The 18,674-nt window shown below is 34.0% G+C and overlaps 1 protein-coding gene across 4 annotated transcripts in view; it reads right to left on the reverse strand.

Annotated features, from left to right (window-relative positions):
* The window catches only part of LOC128231856 (uncharacterized), a 76,153-nt gene extending 58,391 nt beyond the window's left edge, over positions 1 to 17,762 (reverse strand). For all 4 annotated transcript variants that reach the window (XM_052945093.1, XM_052945092.1, XM_052945091.1 and 1 more), the window contains exon 1: positions 17,687 to 17,762. The gene's annotated coding sequence lies outside the window, so the exon portion shown is untranslated. The remainder of the gene's footprint in view (positions 1 to 17,686) is intronic.
* Positions 17,763 to 18,674: the final 912 nt, after the last annotated feature.

Raw genomic sequence — 18,674 nt, forward strand, 5'->3', positions numbered from 1 at the left:
AATTGCTGACCTATCCCAAAACCGATGTGCTAAATATTGGAATGTACATGTACTTATATCCAGCTTAATACACAACTCAAGTCAATAACGACATTTGATACAATCATAGCGTACATAAAAACGAACCTACGTTTTTTTTTTCTTTCACACCGTTTTGAATTATCAATTGAGCTAAAATCCCTCAGATGCTTGCTTACAAATATATTGTCAATGTAAATGTTGAATAATTATTGATGTTTAACAAGTATTATTTATGTCCATGCTCATTATGTAGAATACCTGACCATATGTGTAACCAGTTTTCGAAAAATCTACTTTTGATTTTAATGTATACTATATTAAGAAAACACTCGAAGGGAGGTTACTGACATTGTGTAGAAGAAATTGTTTTTTCTTCACATCATTATTAGAATGATGTATATAGCTAAATGAAAATGATGCCTAGTGGGAATCAAATTTGAATGCATGTACCCATGCCAATTTTTAATCTTATTTAAAGGCGTCCATATACTCTTATTAAGGGTTGTGTGGGGGGCATAAAATGATATTCATGGCTTTCTAGGCTACATTAAAGGAACATTTAAACTTTTTCAATGTTCATATAAAGAAACAAACACTAGTATTTGTCCATTGAATACAGCCATTTATCATCAGTTACAATGTAAGTAGCTATGGGATATACACTTCAGTATTTTCATACCATGTCCAAGCGAAGCTCCCACGTGGTATGACAGCACTGAGTGTGTTTATTCAATACGCCCCAGCTTCTATCTGCGAAACGATTAAATCGCATGGAGTGTTTTTTTAGTAATACAAATTTTATAATCACAAAATAATTACATAAAACAAAATATTACGGGTGTATGGATTTTACACTCCCTCCACGTGATGAATTTAGACCAATCGGATTGCGTCATTTATGTAGGAGTTTATATTATCAACTAAAAGACGGCTTAGTTTTAAATATGTTTAGGCGACAGATAGCTTCTTCTGTATGAACAATAGTACCTTGAAGGAGACTAGTAATAACTTAATTGTAATATGTGTTTAATGTTTGTTTTCGTCGATGTATGTCTAGTGTTCGCTTACTCCGAGTACCTTTAAGCACGACATTGGATATATGTTACGGTGGAGGAAACCGATAACGAAGCAGAGCATATCATGTAATAGAACAGCTGAGGCATCTGATGGTGGAGCAGACTGTTATATAATACCTGAGGTATCTGATGGTGGAGCAGACGGTAATAAAATAGCTGAGGTAACTGCATGGTGAACCAGGCTGTCATAAAATAGCTGATGTACCTGTTGGTGAAGCATACTTTTACAAAATAGCTGAGGTACCTGATGGTGGAGCAGACTTTAAAATAATAGCTAAGGCACCTGATGGTGGATCAGACTCCTATAAAATAGCTGAGGTACATGAAGGTGGAGCAGACTATGATTAAATAGCTGTGGTACCCCATGGTAGAGCAGACTATAAACAAATAACTGAGACACTTGAGGGTGAAAAAAACTGTTATAGAAAAGCTGTGGTACCGGATTGCGGAGCAGACTGTAAAATAAAAGCTAAGGTACCTGATGGTGAATCAAACCGCAATAGAATAGCTGAGGTACCTGATGGTGGAGCAGACTTTAATAGAATAGCTAAGGTTAATGAAGGTGGAGCAGACTGTACAAGAAAGGTGAGGTAACTGATGGTGAATCAGACTGTAATAGAATAGCTAAGGTATCTGATGGTGAATGAGACTGTAATGGAATTGTTGAGGTATCTGATGGTGCAGCAGACTGTAATAGAATAGCAGAGGTATCTGATAATGAAGTAGACTGTAATAAAATTGCTAATGTACTTGTTGGTGACAAGCATACTGATACAGAATAGCTAATACCTGATGGTGGAGCAGACTGTAAAATAATATCAAAGGTACCTGATTGTGAAACAGAATGTAATATAATAGCTGAAGTATCTTATGGCAATGTAAGAGCTGAAATATCTGATGGTGGAGCAGACTGTAATAAAATAGCTGTGGTAAGTGATGGTGAAGCAGATTGTAATGAACATTCTAATTGTATTAGAACAATGACTGATAATGCTATACGAAATAGTGGGGGAATCAGCGTTTTTTAAGTAGTGCTCTGTATAAGTTGAATATAATTTAACATATATAGACGCATTATAACGATTGTATTGTTTGATGTTTGTAAAGATGTTATTCGACATTAACAAAATTCAAGCAGCTTAATATGCATCAGTCACTAGATGAATGGAATACATATAATCAATAATATTTTCAATAAAGAATTAACATCATATGTAGCATTTCAAACACGATAAAGAGCATCTGGAATCACGTTGTCTTTCCCTTTGATATATTTAATTTCAATATCATATTCTTGTAACAATAAACTCCACCTCAGTAATCTTTGATTTTTGTTTTTGAGTTTGTGTAGAAAACTAAGTGGATTGTGGTAACTGAAGACAACAATAGGTGTCACTGCAGAAGTTAGATAAACTTCAAAGTGCTGAATGAGAGCAAGACACTTTTTCTATCGTTGAATAATTTCTCTGGTGTTTGCTAAACTTTCTAAAAAAGTAACAAGCTGGATGTTCAACTCCATTGTTGTCCTCTTACACTAATTCAGCTCTTGCACCAATGTCAGTGGCGTCAACTGACAATTTGAAAGGGTTGTCGAAATCTGGTGCTAAGAGAACTGGTGTGTTCATGAGTATGACTTTCACAGTATCAAATGTATTGCACATACGTCACTCCAAACAAACTTTGTGCCTTTCTTTAGTAAATTCGTAAAAGGTTCTGTGATTTCAGAAAAGTTATGACAAAATTTTCTGTAATAACCAGCCATAACGAGAAAACGCATCAGTTGTCTTTTACAAGAACGCAAAAGAAATTCATAGCTATGACTTAAGCATCTGTATGTTTAACCTGACCCTGTCCCACAACATGACCAAGAAATGTCAAAGTAGCATGACAAAACTCACTTTTTGCTAGATTAATTGTCAAGTTGTAAGTCGATTGAAGAATTCTCGGATTGTCTGTAGAAGATCATTCCACACGTCGGTGTGGATAATGGCATCGTCGAGTATCATGTTTATAAGCCGTTTAAATGTAGCTGGTGAATTTTTCATTCCGAATGGCATCACTTTGTACTGGTAGAGACCATCAGGTAAAACAAATGCAGAGATCTACTTAGCTCTCACAGTCAGTGGAATCTGCCAAAATCATTTTAGAAGATCAAATTTTGTAACATATTCTGCTTTTCCAGCATTGTCAATGCAGTCGTCTATTCTTGGAATTGGAAAAGAATCTGATTTGGTAACAGAGTTCACTTTGCGATAGTCTATACACATTCTGTATGTTCCATTTGGTTTTGGCACCAATATACAAGAATAGCTGTAATTACTTTGGCTAAGTTCAATGAAATCATTGTCCAAAAGATAGTTCCTTCCTTCGGATATACTTCTGTTTTGATAGATTTAGTCTGTAAGAATGTTGTTTGATTGGTTTGGGGTCTTCAAGAATGATATCATGATGAATTATACGAGTTCTTGTGGGGATGTCAGGGAAAAGGTGCTCATAGTCCTGAATTAGATTTTTCATCTCAGATTGTTGTTGTGGATCCAGGGTGTGCAAGTTTCTGGTCTAAATTTTTTCATAATGTCTGAGTTTTAAAGTTTGACTGAACCAGGATCAGATTTTTCAAATTGTTCACAACCTTTATATTCTGATTCTTGAATACATTGTTCATGTGTGACAGAGCTTCTGACACAGGTTTTGAAATTGAGCTATCTCTGTCAATATATTCTTTCAACATATTTAAATGACATATTTTTGTTTACGCCTCCCAGAAGTGTTTATAACATAGTTTAAGTCTCTAACATTTTTGTCAATTGTATATTGACCAAAGTATCTGGCTTGTAAAGGTTTTCCTGAAATAGGCAAAAGAACAATGACCTTGTCACCTGGCTTTAAACTTCTTTATACTCCATTCTTTTTATATCTTAATTTCATTTTGCCCTGTGTACCTTTGAGATTTGAACGAGCCAGATCACATGCCTGTGATAATTTATTTCTGAAGTCAGAAATATACTGAAGCAAATTCAGTGAAATTTCAGTGGTCCACGAACAGTGTGTACAAAAACTTATTCAAATGGACTGAAACCAAGCGATTCTTGCACAGATTCTCTTACTGCAAAAAAACAGTAAATGAATGCCCACATCCCAGTCCTTTTCAGTGTCATACTGTATCATATTATATCTATATATATCTAATAATATTTTTCAATGTTTGGTGAAACCGTTCCAGTGCACCTTGACTTTCTGGATGATAAGCCGAAGATTTATACGTTTTATCCCTAATTAAGATCCGTAAATACTGTTCAATATATATCGAAATCACTGTTTTTGATGAACGCTATAAACAAACCTTTATACATGTTTTTTTAATAAATAGCTACGTGGCCACACATTCCCGTTAAAGGGCGCAAAAATATCGCTTATATGCTTTTCAATATACCTTAAGCATATTCATGTTTTTGGTTTTGATCATTTAAGTCAAACAAGTTAAACACGATAATGCATTACAACTAAAACATATATTATTTCACCAGCGTATATTGTGCGACTTTAAGATGACAAATATAACGCTGTGCTCGCTCCGCCCCTTCTTATTCGTCGCCATTTACAATTTCATTGCTCCCCTTCTCATATACATTATCTATTATAATGGATCACTTTTGATGAAATTACTTTAATAGGCCAAGCAAATTAAATAAATAGCTTGTCTGGCGTTTTATTGTTTTAAACAATGGAGGAAAAATGCCTTATTTATATCATGGTCTAATATGTATATATATATATATATACATATTAAAGCGTGCATGTTTAGTTAATCAAGTTGTATAGGAAAAAGATTTTAGCAAGTACATATTTTATTTTAAACAACGTTTTTTTCCAGAGTTATTCCAATGATGCTTTTCATTTTGAAATTATATGATCACAGTTTTAACCCTGTTATTTGCTAAGGCAGACTGTGTGGGAGTTATATAATTGTTAACTAAGTGCATCATATCATTGTTAAGTATTAAATTGTTTTCAGTGTCTGCAGATAGATTTGGGATCCATAATTATAGGGTTTACCTTAGTTTTATCATTATTTGTTTTTTTCTTACGTTTTCCCAAGTGAAAGCATAATCTGATAAGATTAATTATTTTTATCTATTTGGTATTGTAGGGTTAAGAGAGTGGCTGTGCACACAGACTTATTTTAACACCCAAGTAATTTTACATTTTACCGACCGTTTCATGGCGGCACCTAACACATCTTGATCAACACCCCTAGTTTTAGATATTATATATGTTTTTTTGTGGACTTTTGTGAATATGGTACTTCAGTTACAACTTTGACAAAAATAAAGTCAAGGTTATGATCATTTTAAGATCACAGTATGAAAAATAACCTACATGTTTACTCATATTATTTTCTTCCTTTTTAGTTTAATTATCTTTAATATTTGTTAATAAGTGATTTAAATAGTATTTTCCTTCAATCTTTTAAAATAATGTTTAGGGTATTTTTAAAGCCAACAACATAGCATTACAGCATGCCAACTGAGGTCACAACGTTGCTGTCGTTGTTAGAGTCTTATGGAAAATTGTGCTAGTTTCGATTGAAGGAATATCTAAATACATGCCAGATATCTTGTTCATACTGATCTTTATGTTAACATAAATAACTGCGCTCTTTAATAGTAAGGTCCAGGTCAATACGAAAAAGGCAAACAGCTGATAATATTTTGTTTATCTGCCTTCACAAGGGTTTGTAGAAACTAGCAATATGTGAAATTCTCTATATTTTTCTATATTGAGTTACTTTTCAATGAAATGCTTTTAAGATTTTATGAAAACATAAAATAGGTTCATATGAACGTAAATACCTCAAGGGAAAATTTAGCAATGGTAACAAACTTGCCCCAAGTCTGGAGGTGGGATTATTTTTACCCCTGGTATGTCATGTCATATGAGCACAACAAATGATTTTGGGTTATTTATTTAAACTTGGCATGGATTTACGGTAAACAAGTAAAGATGTGGAATTGCCCTTAATACAACTTTTTCTGTTAAACCTTTTTTAAAATTTCTCGATAGACTGTTTCTACAAAAGACTGAATTGTTTGAAATATCATGTCAATAATTTATTTAAATATTTTATTTTCAAGTTTAGCTATTTGGTTATTCTTGAACACTTTTATGCTATCAAAATGGAATTCTAAAATTTAAATATTTTTAATTATAAAAGGTATATAATCCTATTTCACCTGATACTTCAGAAGTTATCAACTTTAAACACATTCTTGATTTTTTTTTGTTTAGAATGATACAAATCTGAATACGTGCAGTTCTTTTTTTCTGAAAGAATGACATTTCTGTTTTTGAAAGACATATATCCTTTTTTACTTTATTTAAATTACTGCAACGTAATATCGCTCAGTGAATAAGAATTGTATCAAATACAGACATTGATATTGTACGTTAGTAAAATAAGCTTCATTATCGTCTAATGTTCTTTCCAACACAAATTATTTGCATTTTATCAAATAAATTCAATGTTCTTAATTACCATATGAACGCGCCCAAAGAATCCCCCAGGTGCAAAATATCCAATGTGGCATTTACATATATCTTTATGGATATATGATATATCTGTTTTATAATGCACTTATGCATTTTGAAATCAAGTTCAAAATCATTTGAATGTCAAAATACAAATAGGACCGATTTCGACAGCGCTTTTACTTATGTCTTCATTTCATTTGAAACTGTCTAAACATTATTAAAATGTCAACCATTTTTAATTATATTTTATCTCGTTTGTAACATAAAAATCAGGCTAACCACACAATGGCCCTATCTTAGCGCATGCAGTGCTTAATAAGCTTCATATAAAAAGTATTTTGTGAGCTTTCTGTAGTCCTATCCAGCCGGATGCATCACTTTTGAAGTTTATTCAGTGTTTTCCCAACCTGATGTTTTCTTCCAAACAACCCCAAAAACAACATCTTTTCCATGTCAAATAAATATTTAGAAAGTCAAATCGTGTTTGTATGTCCCCTGAGTAGGGTCCTCAGCATTCCTCTATATCCCTATATCCCTAGGTTACAGTCAAGCTTACACATTATCAAACAAGAACCAGCTTGGGAATACAAAAGTTAAGTCAGAGCTCATTCAACCTCAGTATTGGCAAAATCTACCATATTCTGCAATATAGGCCACCATATTCTGATTGTTCTCAAGTCCATTGTGTGTACAAAAAACTTTTTGCCAGTCTATATTGTGCCGAAAATACAACAAAGAGGCTATAAAGCTCTATCATGGGCCAAATGAGACTAGTTTTGCTTAACCTGTGGCCATAAAGTGTAAATATATTCTATAAAAGTTTTCAATGCCCAATCAATCCAAAATCTGCTGCAAAAAGGATTATAAAGAGTAAAAAAAACACAAGAGGGCTCTTTTACATCTATATAAGTTACAAATAAACACAAATGCAGCTACAGTTAAGTCCACCATGTGTAAAGCAAACACCAAAGCAGCATTTCCAACGGTATTCTTAATCACATAAGGCTTCTGCGCAAAATGTTCCAACGTCTGACAACTCCTTTAGTGATCACAGTAAAACATTTTCATATATAAACAAACCTCAGAGGGTCTATACCTAAGTCATTCCAGTTCTCTTTTATTTTAATTTTGATACATTCAGAGTAAAACAAAGGCTGCTGGCTGAAACTTTACAGTGCCAAATTGACCACATTTTCGCTAGATTGAAGTACACTCAAAATAAAAAAAATCCACATGTGGTAGCCATAAACCCAATTTGGAGCAAAACAATACCAGGCTCTAATTAAGACTACTCAGTACCAAAAAGATGGCAGTCATACAGCCCATATACAGACCAAAACCACACATGTTCAGCTCCAATAAAGCCTTTTTTTCGTCAAGCAGATTACATCTTGGCAACCATGAAGCGCATTCAATGAGAGCCGAAGGAGCTTATGAATAGCTTTAATTAAGCCTTATCTTTCCAAACCTACAGTTTGTGAACCACAAGCTCATTCAAAGCTCAATAATAATATATGCATTTCTGATAAAGCCTTCTCAGTTCAAAAAGTGACTCTTTGACGACCATGAACCCTATTCAGTGCTAAAGAAAAACATACGAAACCTTTATCTAGCAAAATCAGTGCCAAATTGTACAGTTAGGCAATTATAAAGCCCATTCAGAGCCCAACAAACATATATACAGCTCTTTTATAATGACTTATTAATGCTAAATATACCATAAATTGGCAAAGACCATAAAGATCCTTCGGAGCAAACCAAACACATGTAGATCTCTTATTAAACATATTATGTGTCAAATAAACCAATTTTAGCAACCATAACGCCTTTGCAGACCCAAAGAAACATGTTTGCATCTATGATTAAGACTTAAAGATCAAATCGTTTCTGGCCCTATTCAGTGCCAAATAAACCTATATGTGCAGCTCTCTTTAGCCTACTCATTAGTGATATGCCGATGATCGCCGATAATCAATTATATCGGCAGACATTCGACAACTCGGCGATCAGCGACCTCATCGTTCAATAATCAGATAATAAAAAAACGTAGTAAATTTCCAACTTCATATAGCGCAGTAACTTAGAGCTAAGGGAAGTAACCGCCACTTTGAGTTTTAACAGTACTTTCTTTTAGTTTTGTATTGCGTTCAAATCGCTTTATGATGGCAGACAATCCAGCCAGCCACCCCGATCTCAACATATTTGATTACCCTGGTAATCGGTCGTCCAGGTGCTGGAAAAGTGCAATTTTCCAGCGAAATGGTTAGGGTCATTCAAGCTCAGAATCTTATGAAACTAGGTTTGATTGACCCTAGTTGTACTCACATACTGAAATGAACGTCAGGGTCAGTCGATGTAAAAACATATTTATTTTTTTGAAGAATGGAAATATTTGCCTTCTCATTCCAAAAAAGAAAGCTTTGCTATTTTAAAATCCAATTACTAGTTATTTTAGATAGCTATTGCCATCTATCACCAATTTGTTAAGTCTCTTTTTTCAATTTAATTTTCAAAACCGGTTCAAGTCATTGACAAATGACAAAACATATTTTATATACAGGATAAGACAAGGTTGACCATCCCGTTTAGTTGATAATAGCCCCAGTGAAAAGAGTTACCCTCGGGCAATTATTCTTCGCACTAGAGAAATTATTAATCAAAAGCTATTTAGAACCATGTATTATTTTATAAATTACAGTCAACTTAAGTAAACCCCACCATGAAATATTCCCTAACTTCATAAACCCTAGAATATTTTATTTTTTTAGAATTATTCATTGTCCTAGAAATAATACATGTTTTCCGACTAAGGCATTAGAAATGAGATATACATGAAAACTAAGGCCCTTATTGATTTATATTAGAAAATGACGTTTTTTGTGATACTGTCCGATTATCGATCGATCAGGCAGCCAGATTTTGGCAGCCATGAAGCCCATTCAAAGCCAAACAAGCTGATATGCAACTTATCCTTTTCAGTGCCTATTAGAACACATGTTGGCAATTTAGCCCATTCAGAGCCAAAGAAACCCATGTTTGTTTCACACTAGGTCTTTTCATAGCCAAAAATTACACATTTGGCAAGCATTAAGCCCATTCAAAGCCAACAAACCAATATACAACTCTATAATTAACACAAGTAGTTAATTCCACATGGGGGTCATATTAGATTGTTGGTTATATTTGATATATCCTGAGAGGGTTCTTACCCTTACCATAGCACTAGTAGTTTACTAAATTATGTAAACGATTCAAAAAAAAAAGAAAGCTGATTTAAATATTAACATATTCAATTTACATTCATGTCATCTCAAATAGGATACACACAACTATCAAATGTTGTGGAACTTTCGTTCCTTGACCCTACAATGTCCCTGACCTTTTCCTTGAGGTAGTCAATGCAACGTGTGAATTTAAGGTACATTGGGAACAAGTTTAGTTCACTCGGTTTTTATGATGTATGGCTCTTCAAAGAAGTAGGGAATGATAATTAAGTTTATGTTAAGCAGAGACTTAATGATAATATTATCCAAAACTGGAATAGAAGATTAAAGGTCCCTAGTAGAGCATTGTTTTGTAACAATATAGCACGTTTTAAACTCCGACTTTACTTAATCTCACGCAGTATTAAAACGTTTCGATTAAGTTTATCAAGGCTACGTGTATCTGCACAAAGACTTATGATCGAGAGTGGAAGATGGGCAAAGGCAACTCCTATACCTGTTAATGAGTGGAAATTTAACACATGTCAAAGAGCTAAATATCACTTTGTTATGGAATGTGTCCTTATAGACGTCGACCAAACATGCAAATTGTTATCTAAATAATTACATCTGATAACGAAGACCTATTAATATTTAATAATAAAATATTATACATGTTTACAGTGCATCTTAGTTAGATCAGCTGGCATGTATGCGTCCTAATTATTACATATGTAGTGTGGTCTTATATTTTATCATGTAACGTTTTGTATTGTAAAGTTAGTTACGAATGTTTAGTTATTTTACAAACATCTATGACCACTTTACATAGATATACTGTTACATAAGTGAGTGTTCAGCTTTAATTATTTAGTAAAACTAATTCTTTGACACATACATTGTGTCAGTAATGTAACTAGACTGGAAATGTTCTCAAAATTTCATATTCAATACTTTTCTGCAGTATGTGACCTCACAGTTTCAAACTAATCTAACATGATTTAGGTAAGGCTATTATAAAAGTAAATCCCTATATTCCTTTTTTATAATTTGTCCGATATAGGATGTCAGATATTTGCAAATATATCTGTCATCATAAAACAACTATTGAATGTGTATACTCTTTATGTTCACTTATAAGTGATTATAAATATAAAGTTCTTGACATGTAAATTCAATTAATAGAACTTAAAGTTGATGTATATGCTTTATCGATATTTCTTTTTAGGTTGTTAAGTTTTGTTAAATAAATGCATTGAATCACCTGAAAACAATATATTTTATATTTATTTAACCATATGGGCCTTCTGGAGATTTTGTAAATATATCTTAAATCTTGAATCATATCCAAAACGGTTCAATAACATCCTATAATCGCTATTCAAATGCTGTTTTAGACAGGTCACATTAATCAGTATTAAAATTTATGCAAATACAAATGCAAATTTCAAGAAAAAGATCTAATTATATCAAAATAGTTTTGGTTGACCGTTCATCGTTAGTTATCTTTTTTCGTCTAAATGAGTTAAATAATTTTATACTTTGGTGTTCGCACTTATTTGTGGGTCAATTGCAATTGAGGATTTACCCTATTTACTGAAGATCCGTATCGTTTAGAGCGGAATTGACGATGAATATCAACATTATTTTCGTAGAGAGTATTTTGTCGGTCTAAATACTTTAGATCATACATCGCTCTGCCATCTGCGCATGTAACTATGACAGATTGAAGGTTGCATGTCTGGAGGCAGTTGAAGCTAACGTCATGAACCCGAGTTTGAAATAGATCAATTGGTTTTGACAACTATTCAGTGCAAAATTGAAATATATATATATATAAATATTCAAATTCGAATTCTCATTTACATTTCTTTCGTTTGTAGAGTTTTGTGGAATGCAAACATACCTAGGTAATTATATCAATCTAAATACCAACAATATCAACATAAGCACCATGTTCGATGTTTTCTATTGTTTGTACAAGCGTCAATCCATATTATTTGCTTTTATAACTCACAAACCCGAAAAAGTTTACTATCGCACGACACCCATTTAATGAAACTGGATTGTTTAACTGTCGCGCCAAAATCTCATGTAACTATATAAAGCTTATTTTTATATCTTCCTGGGGCTAAATTTGAGTGTGTTTTAAGCGAGCTAACGCGTTTTCCTAGAGTGGAGACCTATATGAGATGGTTGGTAGGTCGTGTTCCCTTCAACACTCAGCCTACTACTTTCTAGTGAGTACTAGACCCAGCCGTTATACCTTATTTTTTTATCTTTTAGGGCCAACTTTGAGTGTATTTAAAGCGTGCTAACGAGTTTTCCTAAAGTGGTGATCTATATGAGGTTGTTGGAAGGCCGTGGCCCCTTTAACACATAGAGAATTGAGACGTTTGGTTGACACATTTCGAATCAATCTCTTTCCATCACGGCTTGTATTGTGAATAGCGTTTAAACAAGTCGTTGCCGAAAATGGAGGGGCAATCAAGTGATTTCGTATTTTCCCAGATTATAGCAGAAGTGTTTAGCAAATAAGAGATCTTTTTTACTGAACTGACGGGTAGGTACCGTATTATTGTAACATATTAGTTATTTGCAGTTAAATATAGCGGAAGGTACGAGGAACATAGTAAGAGGGCTGGGGACTTCTCATCAGAATTGAAAAAAGGTTGTATGACAAGACCCTTCGGGACTGGAATAGACGGACGAGAGACAAAGACTTCACAAGACGTTTCTTAACGCGGTTTAGTTTAACAAGGAGTCGCGCACCATAGACGAGGCAGAGTTCAACGTCGTGAGCTGTACCAAGATAAAAGCTGGATTGAGGGGCCGTAATGCAGCTAGACGAACTTGACGTCGAAGACCGGAAACCAGAAGTGAACAGCGATGAGCAACTAAGACGTGTTTGGTCCTGAAGAGACCGCGAGTCGCAGTCTAGTTGGTTTACATAAATGAGAAAATTCCGACTGCCCCGCCTGACATCTTCTTCAACGGTTGCTGCAAAAAAACTAGAAACACAAAAAAGGCTTCGGGACAAGGTAAGGCGCCGAGCAGAATCAACTTTGCCATCATGAGCGAGGTCCTTTCGCAAGGGTTTGCCAAAACAAAAATCACACCAAACAAGAGAAGAGCGTCTTGATCAATGAGAAGTATGAATCGTGCTATTTAACAGGCAGGGACAGGCTGAGTGAAATACTGTCACGGGTCAAACTTTTGTAGGCGATGCAAGCACGGAGTCCGAGATTCATAAGTACGATATGACGCCCAGGGATCTTGGCGACTGTATTTACATCCGCGGCCAGGTGGGCGGCGTTCCAGTTACTTTCAAGCGGACACGAGGGCAACGAGGACAACCATGTGGTGTTGATGGGATTAACATGTCTTCGCGGGGCGGATGGGGCTTTAACTCGAAAGTTAGTTAAAGAAACATTCAAAGTGACCTTTGGTCGCCTGGACAGCAAAAAGCTTGCAGTGGCCGTAATAAAAGAAAAAAATGCTTGCGGCGGGATAACAACAAAAGTTAAGGAAAGTAGTGGTCGCCGACGAAATGTATCTGCCAGTGCAATATGAAGCCATAGCTGATGGCTTTTTCCAGATGTAAGAGAAAGACAACCAACCAACGTCTATAACCATCATATAACAGTGTGTTCAATGCCTACGACCCAGATGACAGGGCAATTAGAACCGAACATATTTACACTCTTTGCACCTATTATCGATAGGCCGAATTAACGATACAAGCCCCATCACCCACCATTCACTCCGGCATCTGCAAGTGTTCTAACGTGTCCATGCCTGCCTTTTAAAGGCTTTGGATATTCTGAATGATCAGAGAGACAGACGGTTCCAACAGCAAAGGGAAATGCATACCCAACCTTTCTACCATGTATGACTTGTCAGACCACCTATTTTAGGAAGGTGTGTAGCTACGGAGGAATAAGACGAACAAACGGCGAGAAGAAACAGCGTCAGGCCATAAGAAAGCGAAGATGGTAACTGACGAAAGGAGTTCACTGGTAAACAGTATATACTTAAAGGTTTCTGTGGCTTCGTGAGAAAGGAATGTTTTGTAACCACCGGGGCGCTGACAAATGTTTTAATGGCACGTTTTGCACACCTTCCTAAAAAAGCTGGTCTGACACTTAGCTATTGACGAAAACACGACACAGCTGGCCAGGATTAAGCACAATGATGTGGCCGGACATTATCAACCAATATGATATCTTGGCATTCGTTTTAGTATTCATTGTTGATGAGGTTATGACTGTACACAATATTTTGGCCATATCTGTTTAAATCGGCACAACGTCCGTTGGTGAAGGTCTAGATTCGAAATGTAGAAGATGACGATTCGTCATTTTTTTGGTTCACATTCAAAAGTTTTTAAGGATTCGTTAAAGCCTTTTTCCAATATGACTGCCATTTGTTTTCATAATAAACCCCTTTGAGGCAATCATTTGAATACAACTTCATTTGATTTGAACTGTCATCATTATTTTGTCTAATGCTTTCCTTTTGAGTGACACAAGCGTTATTCAAAGGTAAGTCCTTGTAGTGTACCTGAGAGATTATAAAAGCGCCACAATGTTTCTTGGCAGGCAATCCCTACTGAGCTTTCGATCGGAGCATATCTACGCTTAAAGAGTTCGTAAAATGAATGAATAAAATGGTAAGGATTATTATAATAGAAGGAATTTACAGAGAATAAACTGCAATCATATCTATTTTCAGAATTTATATTTTTGGCATGCTTATATACGGGAACGCTATTTTTGGCCATTGCTTACTTCAGGCATTTATATCGATGATATATTAAAATGATGACTGGTAAAAGTGCGATTACGTGTTCACTAGCAGAAATTGATATTTTTGTGTTAAACAACCTTTTAATTAATTGAACAAACAACTATTTCAGTTGTTTACTGTTAGGAAACGATCTGTCGAAAACAACTGCTAACTTTATTGGACTCTCCTCAATAAATCAACTAAAATGGTAGCAAAATGTCGCTTAAAGTAGCGACCACCAACCGAAGAGCTGATATATGATCAAAATGTTTAACGTTTTACGCCCTTAAGTTTATCAAAACCAAGTTTCAAGTTTCAGCTTGTCTTTGTACTCTTAAGGTATGGTAAAATGATATCAAAGCTTTAAGGAAGAGTACATAATTTACCGCTTAGTCAATACAGAACAAACAAGACACTGAATGAATAAGCAAGAAAACAAAATAAAATGTCGGTATTATGGTTTAAGCATATCGTCGTAGCTTAATCAACACATCTTCAATAGTTTAATCATAAGTGTTCAAAGTAAAAAATGCTTTGATAAATAGAATGGTTATTTTTAACATATTTGTGTCTTTAATCGATAAAATAACTACAACTTAAAAGAAAAAACAAATCAGCCTTTTCTTGACTCTTTTCTAATTTTCATTCAAAAATAATTATCCAATTTTAATCCAATTTCACAAACTAAGTTATTTAAACACTGTGCAGTTTTTTTAAACATTCCTACTCCGTGAGGAAATTTCTTTATCTTTTTTATCATGTAAATTATACACAGTTTGATATAAAATTGTATTCGTTTTGTTTTGATCTACCCCAAAAAATAATGTTCAGGAATAAATCCTTTCTTTTTCAATAGTGCTGGTTCCCATTTCAACCATAACCATATCAAAAACTACGTTTGCATATCAACAGGTAAACTGAGTGTTTTAGTTTCAATTATCCCACTAACATAGCAATACTTGCTTCAAATGTTTCTTGATTTTGCAATTAAGAGTTACCATCATAATTAGTTTTTATCAAGATGAACAATACAATATATGGTATACAAACATAAAGCACAATCAAACCAGTACAAATGAAAATGTAAGCTATATAAGATGGAAAATGCATAGTGTTGGTCAAAATGCATCGACAGAATTGAGAAAAAAGTTTCAAGCCTATACAATGCCTGTTTGTCGTTATTACAAGCTGCTTTTAAACATTAAGGGGTTGGTGTAAACTAAGTGCAATGTAATGAATTGTAGTTACACTGTTGGATAGTGTAAATGATTGTGAATCGTATTGAAAAGAATGAAACGGTGGTGTCAAATAATTAAGTAAAAAACAGAAAATATACATGTGGCGGGGGTATACAATGAAGTAAATAAAAGCGTATGAGTGACTGGGGAAAAAGAGAAATGACATGTCAAGAAGTAGGTGGATGAAGTTAGATCTGATCAAATTATGTTGTATCAAAAACAAAATATGCTGGTCTGGTTGTTACGTTTGAACACAATTGAAACCATTATAATTGAACATCACACCTTGATAAACAGAATCATCTACAGCTTTAAGAGATCAGTGTCAATTTCACAAAAAGGGTTATTTCTTAATGTCCCTCGTGAAAAAAACTACAATTTCCTTTTTATCAGTATTAACATATATATGTCATACTTTCAAATAATCACGCGTACTGTTTGGTGCCTGTTGAAGAGAATTTTGACTTATCAGTATCTATCAAACATGATTAAGTCGTTGGGTGGGGTAAATCTAACCAGTTGAAAAATGTATCCTTTAAACATGTGTTTATGCTTATTTAACACTGTCCATTCATTTAAATACGTTGTTGTCAACATGCTATTACATGTCGATTGATTTAAGGCTTAAAATATCATTAAAAAACACAATAGGAATGTTGATAATTTATAGAAAATTACAATTAGACATTTGTTTCGTTGAAGCCTCATGTTATAGTAAATACCATTAGCAGAAAGTTCTTATATTTATATCTAAGCAGACAAACAGACTGAACTAATTCTAAACAGTTATGAAGCTCAATTTGAGCATTGTGGGGCAATGTATCTATTGACCGTTAACTGGCCTTCACAATGTCATTTTACCAATGCAAAAATGCTTCTTTGTTAATGAACTGTACTGATACCCATCACACCTTGGTGACTAAAATCATCTACAGCTTTTAAGAGATCATTGTCAAATTTAAAAAAACCCAGACTAATTACTCAAATTCCCTCGTGAAAAAAACTACAATGTTTATCAGTATGAAAAAATATATGCCATCATTTACAATAAATATATATACAGTTAAATGTCTGTTGAAATACAGTATCTACCCAACAGCCGTTGAGTAGGGTTAATCTAACAAGCTGCAAAATTTTATGACTAAAACATGTATACGTGCATATTAAACACAGTCCATTCAATTAGGTACACTGTTTTCAACATGTGCAGTGATAGAAAGGCTTAAATATTCATTATCAAACATAATTGGAATGTTGATATTTTTAAGAAAACATACAATAAACCAATCGTGTCTTTGAAGCCTCATTATTTTAGTGAATACCATAGACAAAAGGTTCCAATAACTTTTATTTCAGTAGACTAATGAACTAATTATAAATAGTGATTTAGCTCAAATTAAATTTTTTGGTCTACAATTTCATCATTGACCTTTAAACGACCATACCATTCAAAATGCTTCTTTTGAAATGTACTGTTTTTGTTGAAACAGTTCACACCACACATATTTCAACTTTAATATATCATTTGTCTTTTATATCAACTGATGGAATGCTGAAATGACGGCGTTCTTACACGTCATCTTGGTTTTCTCAACTATGCAAGAGTGTTTCAACGTCAAATAACATTCATTTTTACAAAAATGTTAACAAGAGTGTCACCGACTATTTATAGTCAAGATTTTAATGTTATTTTTACTAATCCTTCACACTACTTCCGTGTTCTACATGTACAAGTTTATAAGCCGAGTTTTAATATTCGCCCATTTTCTTTAATGATAAATATGAATGATTATCAAAAGAATTGTAAAACATCAGTAAAATAACTTACTTTTTGTACGCAATATATCTGTGTTTCCTTTTAAGCACACTCCAAGTCAGGTTACAGGCGGCGTTCGTGATATTGGTTATATATATACCCCCATTCGTATGTAAATCGTTGCTATGATACCTGTGAAATACAGGGGTTATCTCAACAGATTTGTTATATATTTAGGCGACAGTAATTTAGTTTTCTTTCCTTCACTCAAATTTGCGACTAATGATAATTATAGCATAACAAAATCTTGTTTATTTATAATCCCATTGTGATAAACCATGACACCAGTGTATGTCGAAATATTGTCTGTACAATATTTGTTTGTAGATAAATACCCTCGATAACTACCTTTTACAATATAAAAATATTGGGTCTATATCTTGTACGAACAATAACTTATTTAAAATCGATACATTTCGAAACTAGGTGAGTGTTTGTGAGCAAAATGTCAATGCCAGCTTTTATCTTCCGATAAATTACAAGTAAAAACAAAAGGGTCATCAATAAAAAATCGAATGAAATATATGTTTTTTGTCTCTCTAAAAATATTTATTTAAAACTTAAAGTGCAATTAGACGTCAACAGTTTGAGAAAACTCATTTGTCCACGGTATATTTTTTCACCTTTCGTACAGTTGGTTAATTGCTTTCTTTTTCCGAAGAGTGCGTTCTTTTTAGCGGTGAAATCTGCCCTAACAGGTTGGTAAATAAGACCACATGTGCGTTTCGCATCCAAATTCTGAGATTAAAACAAGTAAGCTTCAGGTGGCATTGTACACAGGGGAGTATCACATGATCGCTAAAGTACATCGGCCGAACAAAATGGCGAATAATTCGCCCGCTTCAACGTATAATTTCGGCATTTACGGATGGTGAATATTAAGTTAGGGTCTTCAGAATGGCGCAGAGTACCCGCATTGTAACACCTAGAAAAAATGTTTAAAAAGTTGTTTAAATTCCTCGTGTCCAATCGTATTATTTAAAGTGATGTGGTCGAAGTA

The sequence above is a fragment of the Mya arenaria genome, chromosome 4 (genome assembly GCF_026914265.1).
Source record: "Mya arenaria isolate MELC-2E11 chromosome 4, ASM2691426v1".
Lineage (NCBI taxonomy): Eukaryota > Metazoa > Mollusca > Bivalvia > Myida > Myidae > Mya > Mya arenaria.